The sequence below is a fragment of the Mustela putorius genome, unplaced genomic scaffold, assembly GCF_011764305.1.
Source record: "Mustela putorius furo isolate JIRA1106 unplaced genomic scaffold, ASM1176430v1.1 tig00000407_pilon_pilon_pilon, whole genome shotgun sequence".
Lineage (NCBI taxonomy): Eukaryota > Metazoa > Chordata > Mammalia > Carnivora > Mustelidae > Mustela > Mustela putorius.
This window is the reverse complement of record NW_025421373.1, coordinates 13,071,973-13,087,466: the sequence shown is the minus strand read 5'-3', so window position 1 is coordinate 13,087,466 and position 15,494 is coordinate 13,071,973. Positions and strand designations below refer to the sequence as shown.

Sequence of the window (15,494 nt, the reverse complement as noted above, 5' to 3'; positions counted from 1 at the left end):
TAGGTGGAGGAAAGTGTCTTTTCTCAAACAGACTAGGACAAACCAGTATTGTGGAGGAGAAGCTAGTCAGGGTATTCCTACCTGCATTACCAGTGGTCTGGACTCCTGAGCAATGGGGCCAGTGACTAATCCCAGACCACAGACAAACAGCCCCCTCTAAGAAGAATTAAAGTAGATGGAGGCTAATATTACTTGCATCAAGAAAAATCTAAAAAGTCAAAACAAAGATGTAACAACAAAAACAAATTGCAAAAATGTGTTGTTTGATTTTTAATTTAAAATTAAAAATTAAAATTAAGATGTTTTTAAAATTTAAAACATTTTGTTTTTGGTGAATACATAATAATTCTCCCCCACCACAACAAGTAAGGAAAAAAATGAAAATATTATTGAGATGCATAAGTTTGAAGGTTATTTGTAGATTACCTTGGACTTTGAATACAAATTTAATAGAGATGATCGAATCTAATGAATTTATCATCTTTTTGATACTGGTTAAATCAGAGAATTCATAACTCATTGTCCCAATTTTATTTCCTCATGTTATTAGTTAATTCTGGTCATTTACTTGTCAGGTATTTATTGATTCTTACCATAGTCTTAGACTTGATTTCTTGTAAAGTGGGCTATCTCATGTTAATTTTCTAAATTTCTGTTTATTGAGTTTACTATTATAATAATTTTAAAAATATTTCAAAAATAAGGAAAACATGCATCATTAAGTTTAAATTCCATTGTATCTTCTCAAAGAATTGGTTCTCTAATGTGTTCAGGAATCACCTGGGAAGATTAGTTAAAAAGGTAGTTTTCTAGGCCTTAATCTCAAAGGCTAGACTAGAGCCTGGACATCTTTGAAAGGAGGAAAACAAAGGATTCTGCTACAGGTGGGTTACGGTTAATACTTTGCAAAAGTGAAAAGTGAGCCAGATGAAAACATGTGCCCAGAAATATTTTCCTTAAATATTTGAGGTTAAACATTAAGTATTGCAGTAAAAATAAATAAACAAATAAATAAAAGAAAAATGAAAAGTATTAAAATATTGGCATTGTTTACCAAAACACGGTTTTTCTTTTCCTTTTTTGGAGGTATGTAAGGAAAGCTCATCACTAAGCTGTAGATGATGTCAACTCTTCTATTCCTAGCACATTTTGACACGCAATCTTTTTATTTCACAACAAACATGCTGAGGCAATGTTCCTTTTGTTTTAAGAGCTGATGATTGTCAGTTAATTATATCACACATTGAAGAAAAGTTAATAATGAATGTATTCAGCTACAACTTGCATTTTCAGTGTTATTGTCACATGAGTACATTAAAAAAACTCTAATATTAGAATCTAGATTCTCATAATGGAGTGTCTACTGTGAAAACCACATGTAATTGTGTTCCTAAAGATTGCATGATAAGATTCATTCATCCAGTGCTGTCTGAGCTATGAGATAATAATGCTTTTCTCAGTTAATGAGATTCTTTCCTCAGTATGCTGGGTCTTTCCATTTTTCTTTCTTGAGAAAGCAGATGGGTGATTTATTTAAAAAATATCTTACAAGAGAATGATATACAGATCAGTTAAGCCTCACCTTTTTTCGTACTTGTATTTACCTGCAGAATTATCTAACATAATAAAATGAGGGTAGATTCTAAATTAAAGTTTAAGACAATGTTTCTTAAGCTTGTATGCATAAGAATAACATACTATATATAATATGTTTATTAATATTCAGATTTATGGGCCTCCATACCAATTTATTAAATCTTAAGTAAAGACTGGGAATTCACATTTTAACAAACATCCCAGCTTGTTAAAAACTGTTGGACTGCCTTATATAGTTTGAGGAATTTCTTCTCTTCAGGAGAAATAAGCTATCTTCAGGAGAATAAGCTATCTTTGTAAGATAGCTTAGGGTAGGTAATTTTGAGTGATATGCTTTAAAACCATTGGAGGAACTTACTTTGAACCTTAATTAAGGGGAGTTTAGCAGCATAAAAGAAGCATTGCGAAGTTTTCCAAACATGGATTTCATATTTGGATGGCTATTGAGAATAAATAAATCATTGTTGTATTTCCTTTTGGAAAGCCATGTATTGGAAAGTCTGGCTTTTGGCAAGACCACAAATTATCAGGATATCCAAAACCCTGAAGATAAGAGAACCAAAGGAGAAACAAGTGTGACAGTGATCAGTGGCACTGTGCCAGGCAGTGCTCTGAGCATCTTCAATGTATTAGTGTAGTTAACCTTATGAATATCCTATCAAGTAGGTATTATTATTTTGCTCATTTTACAAATGGAAAAACAGAGGCAGTGAGAAGTTAAGTAACTCACCCCCTTCCATAGCTTGTGAGAAACAGAGCCAGGATTGTCTGAACCTGAGCAGTCTAACTTGGGGTCTGGGCCTGCATCACTGCACCATGCCACCAAGAAAGGGCCGGTTCTCTGGGCAACTCATTCAGCTTTCAACCAGATTAGGCATTTTTTATATTAGGTAAGTACCTACAAAGGCAAAGCAATGAACTGCATGCCACTTGGAGCTTTTTGATCTATAGTGCCTGAAATTTCTAGAGAAAACCAACATGATAGAAAAATAAAAGTAACAGCAAAAGGCACTTACTTAAGTAGTTATTTTCTTGCATATTTACTCTCAGAAGTAATAACTGTAATCTTTTTGCTTGTCTGAGTGTTTTACTGCTCTTGGAGTCTAGAGTGTACAGGACATTTAGGGATCCTTTGGCTCAACAGCAGGTGTTTCTCCAATTAATGAATGAAAGGTTGGGCTCATTTTGTACATCTACAAGGATATTCTGTAGGTGGATCAATCCAACAATTTGCATAACTATCTTAGAATCATGAAGGGAACTAAGTCTAGAGAGAGTAGGTAAGCAGATGTGGTCCCATGTCAACCTCGAGGGAGGGTGTATCGGGAAGACTGGGACCCCATGCCCAAGTGGGATGAGCTGTGTGCCTGGCCTTCAACCTGAGAATCTACGATGAGTGGAGGATGGCTGCCCCTAGAGTGGACTTGCTTTGTACCAGTGGTTTCTGTATTAGTTTTCTATTGCTGCTGTAACAAGTTACCACAACTTAGTAGCTTGAAACAACACTAATCTATAATCTTACAGCTGTGTGCATTGGAAGTTTGATGCAGATCTCACTGACCTAAAATAAAAGTGTCAGCAGTGCTGTGTTCCTTTTTGAACATTCTAGGGGAGAATCCTCTTGCTTTTTCCAACTTTTAGAGGCTGCCTATGTACCTTGGCTTGTGACTGTCTTTATTTTCAAAGCCAGCAACGACAGGTTGAGTTGTTTTTGCACTTTTACTCTGATTTCCTCTCTAATATCCCTCTTCCACTTTTAAGAACATTTATGATCATGTTGGGCCCACTCAGATAATGGAAGGTGATCTTCCTTTTTTAAGGCCAGCTCATTAACAACTTTAATTCCATTTGCAACCTTAAATTCCTCTCTGGCATGTAACCCAACATAGTCATAGGCTCTAGGGAGGTGGGCATGGACATGGACATGGATATTTTGCAGAGATCTTTATTCTGCCTACCACAGCTTCCTAAGGAGTAAGGCGATTAGGGAGAATGGACATATTCCAGGATATAAGGCTTAGTCATCCAGGACTGGATGGATCATTTGGAAGGAAAGGTTCCTGCTCTTGTTCTTGACAGTTGTAGATCCTGGCAGATGCTGGTAGAGGGACTGTGAGCTGGTTGGCAGAGTGAAGAGGGAGAGACTGTCATATCTGGAAAGGCTGACAGATTTTTGTTGGCTGAGAATGCTTCACCTCCTATGCACTGACTTCATTGAGTTGTTTCTAATGTTTTTAGAGAAAGAAGGTACTAAGTATTTTTCTCTTAGTAGGAGGAAAAACCAAGTCCCTCACCAGCTCACACATAGAAGGACAGGTAGGGAGGAACACTTATAGAGTAGGAACCCTAGGTCAAAGAGATAGAAACGTGAGCCATATATGTCTTTGATTGAAACTGAGCCTGTTTACCTTTCCCTGTCCACCCACACTTCCTACCTTCCTTCCTTCCTTCTAGTTTTCAAATTTGTGCTATTGATGTATTTGGGAAGGTTTTATTATATTAAGTACTGCTATTATCTAAACAGGTTATGTTTCTGTAGGATCAGAATTGGGTTCATTCTCACAGAAAACATCACTAATAGTAAGAGCAAAATTTCAGCCACATTTAAATGCTTTTATCTTACCAATTAAGAGCTAAAGCATTAAGTGAACAAGAGCGTGATTTGCAGAGTGGGGAGGTAATACAGAAGCCATTTAAGAAAATGATACAGTTGAGTGTTGGAGACCTTTGTTTTATAAGTTAAGTGGAAGTGGTATATTTGGATCCAAGAGAAGAATCACATGACCTCCTGAATGAAAAGAAACCCACAAGTCATTAGTCATCTAGTTGATATTATTTAAATCACACAAAATGCTGCCTGTATCTAGTTACAGGACTTTCCATTTGTTTTCCAAAGCAGACTAGACCTGCGTTAGGTCAGTTGATGTGCTTACCTAATTCCTCTTGTTTGGGTGTCTGCATGGACCGGAAGATCGAAATGGTTGGGGACTTGCTTTCCACAAAGCGTAAGCTATTGGAAACAGTGCTTTGAACTGAGGCATCATGCGCCCCACAAGGGGAAGAGGAAGCCACAAACAGCATCAGAACATGAAAATATAGGTCATATATGCTGCCCTAGGCAAAGAGGGTGCGCCTTCTTGCCACCAAGAGCATGGGAAGGAGGCGGGGAAGATACATATTAGAAGATACATTGTTGACTACAGAGGGTTTTTACCTTTTTGTGTCTTTGTCACTTCTTTTTTTTCTCCCAGTGGATGTACCTCTCTTGGGTCCTGTGGTGGGGGTGAGGGAGCAGTGGGTGGAAGGGATGATGCAGTGGGTGGAAGGGAAGGTCGCCAGCAGGCTTCCTCTGGAGAACTGCATGGATTTTTCGTTAGTTTTTGAAGGTTCTTTGTATAAAAATAAAACAAAACCAAAACTTTAGTATGCAAAGCATTGAAACTTCAGCAAGTCTCTTGTCAAAATGAGCTTATTTGAGCATAAAGTAGAATGACAAAGTTTAAAGGGAAGGTGAGTGGCAATCTGATGAAAATAAACAGAAATAGCCATTCAGCAACAAGAATGTCTTCTTAAATTCTCGTCTTTATTTACCTCAGTGCTTCCAATTTGTCTAGCTCCAGATATCTTAAAAAAGTGTGGTCCAAGAGGAGCTTTACCTAAGGGCACTCAGTGTTTTACAAAGCAAGGAGATTTTTCTTGAATACTGGCACTCCGTCCTTTCCCCTAAAGTCCCACTTCTGCTATTTGAGTACTTTTTGCTTAACAATCACACAACATTAGGCTGCCTTTGCTCATGTGCACTACAACTCCATCTCTGTGTCTCCTTCCATCCAAGGCTGACTTTGGCCTTCCTCTGAGTCCTTCATACTCCCTAGAGTTCCTCCCTGATAAACCACCAAAGCCTTGCAGACTCATGCCCTCTGCATGGAAGAAATCTGAAATAGATTATTATTTGTATCCATACCAGTCCAAAACAGTCAACCCAGTTGATAGTACTCAGTTTTTATTTATTTATTTTGCAGGTTCCACCTGCTTTAGGTCCATCTGATCCAAATCAGAACCAGAGGTTGGCAAACTATGGCCTGAGGTTCAATTCCAGTTTATTGCCTATTGTACGGAACTGTTTTTGCATTTCCAAACAGTTGAAAAAAAAAATCAAAAGAAGTATAATATTTTAAGATACATGAAAGTTATATGACATCCAAATTTTAATGTCCCAAAATAAAGTTTTATTGGAACTCAGTTGCTCTCATTCATTTATGTATTATCTAAAGCTGCTTTCGTGCTATTTTGGCAAAATTGGCTTGCAAAGCCTGAAATATTTACTATCTGGTTCTTTACAGAAAAGTTTTGCTAACTCTTGCTTTAAATCCATTTTAAAATTTATGTATTAACTAGTAAGTTGTGCACTAGAGAGCAAGATTCTCAAGGGAAGATATGTTACTTGATCATTATCACAACCTTGTTGGTTAACACAGTGACAGACATGTAGTCATTACTCGACTGATATTTGTCTCAAAGATTTACAATGATGTAGCTTACAGACCACTTTCAGAAGCATACCTATTACATGACATCTGTTTTGGGAAGACTCACCAACAGGCAGGAGGTGCATGCTTTTGCTCCCTAACATCTTCTTCCCTTAAGCTTATTATAGAACACACATACTTTTAAACTGCTTTTTAAAATTTGGAATATATTGAGTTTTCTATAGTTAGAGGTTTTGTTTTTAAAATTATGTACTCTTCTCAGAGGCTGTGTACTGGTTATCTATCACTGCATGCAAACTACCATAAACCTGGTGATTGATTTCAAATAAGCATTGTAGCTCATGTACCAGAAGGACTTGGTCCTCTACAGTTTGTGGTCCCAAGAAGCATCTGAAGTGTATAGCAGTTCCAAAACATTGGATGCTGGATAAACTGACAGGTGTGTTTGCCTCTCCCCATAAGCTGAGAAGTGTCTCCATCTCATCATTTTCCTAAGGATCAGACTTAGGTATGCCCTAACAGGAGATGAAATAAAGAAGATCTATGTGCTATGTTTTATTAGGATTGATGGCAAGGTCCAAACTGATATAACCTACCCTGTTGGTTTTATGGATGTCATCAGCACTGACAAGACTGGGGAGAATTTCTGTCTGATCTGTGACACCAAGGGTCACTTTGTTGTTCATCGGATTACACCTGAGGAAGCCAAGTATAAGTGTGTGAGAGAGGATCAGGGTGAGAAGTGTAAGTTGTGCAATGCGAGAAGGATCAACGTGGGGATAAAAGGAATCCCTCGTCTGGTGACTCATGTTTCTCGTGCCATCTGCTGTCCTGATGCCCTCATCCAGGTGAATGACACCATTCAGATTGATTTGGAGACTGGAAAGATTACTGATTTCATCAAGGTTGATACTGGTAATCTGTGTATGATTAGCAGATATGTTAACTTGGGAAGAATCGGTGTGATCACCAGCAGAGAGAGACACCTGGTTCTTTTGATGTAATTCACATGAAAGACGCCAATGGTGACAGCTTTGCCACCCAACTCTTCAACATTTTTGTTACTGACAAAGGCAAGAAAACCATGGATTTCTCTTCCTGGTGGAAAGGGTATCCATCTCACTGTTACTGAAGAGAGAGACGAGACTGGTGGCCCAGCAGAAAAGTGAGTAAAATGGCCCTTAGGTGATGTGGTTGGAAGTCTTTATGCTTAATTAAAGATCATACAACATGAAAAAAAACCAAAATAAGCATTATATCACATCATTTTATTAATTAGGAATTCAGGCAGGGGTTGGTTGGTTGATTTTCTCCTGTTCCATATAACATTCATTGGATTACTTAGTGGTATTCAGGTGGTGTCCAGGCTTCTTTAATGGGTCCAGTGATGTTGGTGGTTGGAAGGTAGGACTCTGTTGGGCCCCTTTCCCTTTCCAAGTCATCCCAGGACCTCTCCAGTAAGGAGTGGAAGCACTTCTAGCGACTAGGTAGAAACTGCTAGTTCTCCTGGAGTCAGGGCCCAGAGCTTGCTGAGTGTCATTCCTGCCACTTCAATTACCAAATAGTTGCCAACCAGCCCAGACAGAAGGGGAAAGGAAAGAGACCCCATCTCTTAGAAAAAAGAGTGCCAAAGAATTTTTGGGTCTTCTTGATGTGCAATAAGCTCCTTCTAGTTTTGTTTTGAACTTTGATAATTCCAGTTAAGTATAATAGCCCCTCCTAGTCCTCCTAACACATGATCTTTTTTGAACTGTCTTTCAAGATCTTATTTCTAAGCTCTGGAACTGTCAGGTGTCTTGGCAAGGAGAAGACTAGCTCAGAAGCCCAGGCATGGAAGAGCTATGAGGGATGGTTGATGGGCACTGAATGCATTCCTGGGAGGTGATTAAGTTCCAAAACAGTTCCCCCAACTCATAAAATACCTAAAATAGGAGCTGGGAGGTCTGCAGGCTCACTCGGGACCCCAGCTACTTGGGAGGGAAGTCCTAAACTACATTCCTATATACTTAATGATCTCTTGCATAATATAGTTGGAAGATACTCCCTTCCCTTCCTTACCCTTCCCTTCTTTCTTTCCTTCTCTCCCCCTCTCTCTCTTCTTTCTTTCTCTCTCTCTCTTTTTTTTGCTTTCTCTCTCTCTCTCTCCCTTCCTCCCTTTCTCTGTCTTTCCCTCCCTCCCTCTCTTTCTTTCTTTCTTCTTTGAGAAGAAAAATCAGTGCTGCTCCTCACTGGATAGAGATTGGTAGCTAAAGAGCACATAGGCCAAAATAATGTCAGCTCAAAGCCTGGTTTTTCTCCTCTCAGTCATCTTCCATTTGTGTACTGTACTGCTAGGGTGTTTTCCTTTTTACTATAAAGAAATTAGATCTGGTTTTCTAAAGATGCCTTTGTTTAGACTAATTCTCTGACCCAAAGACTGGAAATCAGAGGGATGTAATCATTCAAAGGATAACTTCTGTATATGACTGTATACAGGGGTGAACAATGTCAGTAATTTCTCCAACAGAAATAATTTTTGGAGGATTTGCTTGGCTTATGTTACAGAGTTTTGAGAGAAAATCCAGTTTCTTGTAACATGCAGAAATGCATATGTAAGCATACAAGATAAAATAATATTTAAACGCACCAAAATTTTATGGAGATGGAAGACATTTATTTCATACAGTTCTATTTCCCTATCCATTGGAGCAGTCCACCTGTTGAATTTTTTGACCTTTGAGATCAGCAGGGTTACAACCCTGTGTAGGTTCACCAGATGAAGAATTCCCTCTGTTCTGGCTCTGCTTTGCTACCTGTTAATTCTTTTTCTGGAAGCTCTAAACAATACTGTGCCAGAGCAGTTGCTTTCTCTACGTGCCATGTGAAGTATTCATTTTCTCCTTTGGTGGCTGCTGACTGAGAGCCTCTTTGCACGTTTCCTCTGGTGGGAGGACTCTGAGCAAACTCAGGCTGCTGTGGTTTGCACTGGGAAGCCTGCGCATGTGGCCCCTTTGCAAGACAGGCCGTGGCAACTTCCTGGTTCTTTAAAAAGTCACATAGAGTTGTGGGGCTTGATAGTACATTTTCTGTGGGCATTGAAAAACCCCTGAAGTGTTCACATAGAGAAAGGAAAGGATCTCTCTTGGTGATAAAACTAGAACAACAGGCATCTTTTCCTTTTCTTTGTGGCACGGAGATGCATAAGAGAGGGGACCCTTCGGGTGCCTGGGTGGCGCAGTTGGTTAAGCGACTGCCTCTGGATCAGGTCAAGATCCTGGAGTCCTGGGATCCAGTCCCGCATCGGGCTCCCTGCTCTGCAGGGAGTCTCTTTCTCCCGCTGACCTCTCTCCTCTCATGCTCTTTCTCTCTCTCATTCTTTCTCTCTCAAATAAATAAATATTGTTTAAAAAAAAAAAGAAAAAAAAAAGGAGACTCTTCATGGCAAGCCATAACTGGAAATTAAGAACACTGGTCTGTGGTTCCTATCTATGTTGTTGTTGCTGGTAGTGGTGGTGGTGGTGGGGGGGGTGTTTGTGTGTGTGTGTGTCTGTGTGTGTGTGTGTATGTTTTGAGAGCCTTCAATATTCATTTGAGGCTGTACTTTCTGTGGCTTGTCTGGCCTAAAAGTAATTCATGTCCTAGTGATGAGTCCTTCTTTTGGCTAAAAGTGAAGCCTGTTCCATTATTACCAGATACTATAAAGATAGTGCAAATCTTAGAAAAGCATTTTGTGGTATAGTGAAGGTTAGATATCTGTGAAATTATATCTGTGAAAAATATCTGTGGTAACACCTTTCCAGGAGAGTAGTTTTGGTCTTTGTTTTGAAGTGGTTTTCTATGAAACATTTTCTTTCCCTTGTTCCTCTATGGGAGGATTGATAGTTGTAGGTTACCTTCTTGGCATTTGTTTTTTATAGTCCTTAAGCTCCTTTTTCCCTAAAAAGTGTTATAGTTTCTGCCACTGGTGGATTCTTCTCACTAACTCACTGCTAAATTATTTGTCATCAGTATCGCTGTCCTTCAGAGTCGAGACTCTGGAAATCCCCACTGACATCCTTTCTTGCCAAATTTGTCTCTGGTTGCCCGACCACAATATTTTCTCCCCTAATCTGGCCAGTCATCTCCGACTTACTTTAGCACATGCAGCATTTTAGAGTTTGACATAGTAGAACACTGCACAGATTTAAAAAGCTTTCTAGTGGAACAGTGACCATAAGTCACCTCAAAGAACAGTTGAAGTTCATTGGATGTGGGAAGAAGGCTCTGGAGAACTAGAATTTTTCCCTTGGTTCTGGAGCTAATCGGAAGCTGGTTAGCATCATAAGGAGTTTTGAACATATCTTGTGGTTCTTCAAGATTCGCTGACAAGGTGACACTCTTTCTGTGTGCCTGAGTGGCTCAGTTGGTTGAGTGTGTGCCTTCCGGGCTCAAATCATGATCCCGGGGTCCTGGGACTGAGTTGTGTCTGGCTCCCTGCAGGGAGCCTGCTTCTCCCTCTGCTTCTGCAACTCCACCTGTTGTACTTTCTCTCAAATAAATAAATAAAATCTTAAAAACAAACAAAAACCTCCCACTCTCTACTATTGAAAAAAATTTTTTTGAATTTTAGTATGTATATATTCATTCTAATATTAATAGGAAAACATATCTGATCCTTGGTTCTTATTGTGTAGTTAAGAGGAAATAAAAAAACAATGAATGCTTTTTGAGCACATGCTAGATGACAGACCAGACATAGGTACTTTATTTAGCCCATACTGGTGCCCCTGAGAGCAAAAACCAGATAGTCACTGAGAAGTCAAAACCCCATGGAGAGGGAGGCTGGCTGAGCAAGCAATTAATAGCAAACTTGGGTCAAGGCATGGAAGAGACAAGGCGGTTGTCTCCTGGATACTGGCAACATCTCTTGGGTACGTAATCTGTATCAGTGATTTTTCCCTTGTTTCTATTGGTTACTTTATTTATTTATTTATTTTAAAGAGATTTTATTTATTTTTTTGAGAGGAGAGAGAGAGAGAGAGAGCGCGCGCATGTGCAAGAGCAGGGGAGGAGCAGAGGGAGAGGGAAAAGCAGACTCCCCTCTGAGCAGGAAGCCAGATGTGGGGCTGGATCCCAGGACCAGAAATCATGACCTGAGCTGAAGGCAGAGGCTCAACCCACTGAGCCACCCAGGTGCCCCTCTGTTGGTTACTTTCTATCTTCCTGCTTCTTTATCTCTTTCCTGAACCAGGTTTCCTTTGTTTGTGACCATGATGCCTTCCCAACATTTTTTTCAGGATCCTGATGTCTCTATCGTCTTTCTCCAGGTAGCCTGATTATATTCCTGATTAGTTTTTGTTTGTTTGTTTGTTTGTTTTTTTTAGAATTTATACTTCTGAGTTCTTAGCTTTGGATTAGGTTGAGTGCTCAGAGTCAAATATTGTCCTTGATTCTTTTTGACTTCTTGTGTCTCTACTTCTCACCATCCCAAACCACCACCGCTGTATTAAATTTGGGCAGCAGTTGTACAAGAGTTTCACTGTCTGTGAGTGGCCATGAATCTAAGCCTTATTTTAAACTTTAAGAAATATTGAAATAAACATTGTTTTTTTTGCAAATTCTATCAAACACTTAAAACATTTGGGAATATTAGTATTAATTCTTAATTCAAAATAATGACATTTGTAGAATATATCCTGATGTTGGGCAGTATGAGGTTTATTTAAAACTGGCATTTTATATATGCTTGACCATTAATCCTTCCTAAAATTCAGTGACCATGATGATCCAACTTGAGGTTAAGCAAGTTTTCCATGTAATACCCATGAAAACTTTTCAAATATAAAACATTTATAAACCTACAAGGAAATTATAAAAACATATATAAATTATACTTTAGGGCTTGATTAAAGGGCTATCTGAATATAGATAGATGACAGCTTTGCTGTCTGCTGATAAGGCTCAAATGATAGACTTAGCAAGGGTGTTTGCATTCTAATCAGTGACTTCTGAACACTCAAAGCACAAGGTTCAAAGGTTGGCCTCAGTTAGCAAACCCTTCTGTCATATTTTAGGATTGTATTTCCTTGAATCGCAGCAGGTAACCTGGGCTTGGTCTTGACAAAGAGCTGTTCAGAAAGGTTGAAGAAAAACAGCAACTGTTTTTTTTTTTTGCTTATGGAAATGCCCATCCCAGATCTGATCAGTAGCCACACCGAGTAACAAGTAATAAAAAGCATGAGATAACTTATTATAAAATGCAGGAGTTGTAACTCATAATAAACTTATGTTTATTATAATAAACTGCTTAAATTCAGCCTACTGGGCTCTCTTTGGAGTTCAAGGTCAGTGATGGCTTTTTGGCTTTTAGAACTTGATGTCTGGTTCTGGGGAAGGATTATATGATTTTAGTGTAAGGCAACTGACTAGAATAGTTTCTCTCTTTCAAGTCCAAGTATGAAGATAAGATTAAATACACTTCCTTGCCATTGTGCCATGCTTAACTTTTAAGCTCTGTATTATCTATATTAAAAAATGATGCTTTCTACTCTACCAACTTCCAAAAAAATTTGAAGCAGAATCCAGAAGTATCCAGTCAAAGTCTCATGTTGACCATGGCGCCCTGAGAGCTTCCTTGTGGAGAAAGGCAGATTACGCCTCCAACAATTTCTTTTTCTAACACTGCCTTGCATAAGGAATATTGAAATGTTTATCACTTTATTTTTCCATGGAATTGTGCCAAACGCCATCTACTCTATCTGAGTAGGGAAACTAGATTTCCTCACTTTATACTACCTCATTGACTATATGTATATGTGCATGTGTTTCCAGTCTCACAAATGTGAACTTTTCTATTTTGCTTACTAACACGACAGAACTGTGAAGATCAGTGATTTCTGTGACAGTTCCCGGCCTTTTTGTTCTTTTAGCTCTTTGCTACTCAAAGGATAGAATGGGTATCAGTATTAATGTCCATCTTTCTGTGGTTTCACGTTTTATAGTTTGGCATAGTTTATTAATTTTTGTTGGCTACTTTCAGAATGGTAATTTTAAGCTTCAAAGGCACAAATGTCTAGCCCTTTATTGACAGACATTTTGAGGACTAGAGGCACACTGAGTAAGCTGACACCAATGTCCTGCTCAAGTGTTCTGTCTAAAAGCCAACCACTCCCGGGCTCAGGAACATTTGGCTCTTACTAATACCCTTTTCCTTAGGGCAGTAGAAGACTTGGATTAACCCTTTCCTTAGGGCGGTAGAAGACTTGGATTACAATTCCAAGCTAAAATTTTTACTTTGGAATTTTGTGCACATTCAGGCACTTCTGTTCACATAGTACCTGTCTACCACATGGCAGCTCCAAACCTTTTGCTTCGCATAAATCCCCGTTTGGAGCATGAAGGTCGACCTTGTCTATTTAACAACACATACGCTTCTCCTAACACGTTTGCTCACGTTTGCCTACAAAATTCCCAGATTCCTTGTGGCAATTCACACCTGTCTCAATCTGGTAGAAGTGTAACACTATTGCTTACCTTTATGTACCTGATGGTCAAAACAGACAACTCTATTTTGCTGAGCCAAAGCTTTTCCTTGTTTTTACATTTGCCCCCTGAAGTCCTATTTTAACCCTTTCGTCACCATAGAGATCCTCACATATATCTTACAGGAGAAATTCGGGCTAAAGCCATGGCAGGATAAAAAAAACACGAGTTGCCTTTCTCTGGCCCTGTTGTTCACTGACCCACAGAAGTGTTATTCTGTGTCTCCTAATCCTTTGGCCCTGGGACTCTACTGCAGACATTGCCTTTGCATTTTATAGGTTTCCCAAATGTTGCAGAATTTGACCTCAGCTTTACCATCACCGGGGAAGTAAATTGAATGAAAACATTTCACATCAGGAGTCTACTAAAATTGCCAGCTCTCTAAATGCAGATTCATCTTTTTAGTTCTGCAAGGGGATTGCTCTAACAAACACAAAAATCCCCACAAAATACAAGAAATAACTTCCCTGCCTTATTTCAGACAGAGTTGTTGAAATCTGCTCAGGTGTATGTACAGGCAGCACTGTATTTGGAAACCAATATCACTTACTAAATAATAAATAATATTTAATTTCTCAGGAATAAAAAAATCTAAACTATTTATATATATGTACATATATATTACATATTATATATAATATATACATAAGTTATACATACAATTATATATGGAATTATTGTCATTAGCATCCTCTTTAATATCTAAATAATATTTAATTTCTCAGGAATAAAAAAATCTAAACTATTTATATATATGTACATATATATTACATATTATATATAATATATACATAAGTTATACATACAATTATATATGGAATTATTGTCATTAGCATCCTCTTTAATATCTAAATAATATTTAATTTCTCAGGAATAAAAAAATCTAAACTATTTATATATGTACATATATATTACATATTATATATAATATATACATAAGTTATACATACAATTATATATGGAATTATTGTCATTAGCATCCTCTTTAATATCTGTGAAACATCTATTGAATGTATAGTGACAGGTATTTAGGCATGGTGGGGAATGCAACAAATTATATAAATCTGTAGTGTGTCCTCAAGGGCCTTGACTTTGAGTTAGACAGACAGATACATTATTTATCAAGATGTAAATAACTATCCAGTCAGGATACTATGAGTACCCAATATCTGGAAAGGGCTGTAAATGCTACTGAAATTCATGCCATGCTTGTGGAGGTCAGTTCTCTGAAGGTCTTGCAGAGAAGCCATCCTCCTGTCTCTGAATGGAATGACTAAAGGGTGGGGCATGGTGGTTGCAGAAGAAGACCCTGAAGTGCAGAGGTCTGAGTCAGGTGGATGAATGGGAAGATGGCTGTCTGAGATTTCTTTTCTTTCCAGAGAAGTGAGAAGAAAATGGATGACATAGATGAAAGACAAGCAGCACAGGAAGAGAACTTCTTGACCATGAGTTGTGTGACCTAAGGTAGGTCCCTTGCTGTCTTGTTGTTCAGTTGCTGTATTTTTTTTTAATTTTTTATTTTTTATAAACATATATTTTTATCCCCAGGGGTACAGGTCTGTGAATCACCAGGTTTACACACTTCACAGCACTCACCAAATCACATAACCTCCCCAATGTCCATAATCCAACCCCCCTCTCCCAAACCCCCTCCCCCCGGCAACCCTCAGTTTGTTTTGTGAGATTAAGAGTCACTTATGGTTTGTCTCCCTCCCAATCCCATCTTGTTTCATTTATTCTTCTTCTACCCACTTAAGCCTCCATGTTGCATCACCACTTCCTCCTATCAGGGAGATCATATGATAGTTGTCTTTCTCTGCTTGACTTATTTCGCTAAGCATGATATGCTCTAGTTCCATCCATGTTGTTGCAAATGGCAAGATTTCATTTCTTTTGACGGCTGCATAG

General features: G+C 38.6%; 1 pseudogene; it reads left to right on the top strand.

Annotated features, from left to right (window-relative positions):
* Positions 1–6,401: 6,401 nt before the first annotated feature.
* On the top strand, positions 6,402–15,051 carry LOC101693487 (annotated as a pseudogene).
* The last annotated feature ends 443 nt before the right edge of the window (positions 15,052–15,494 follow it).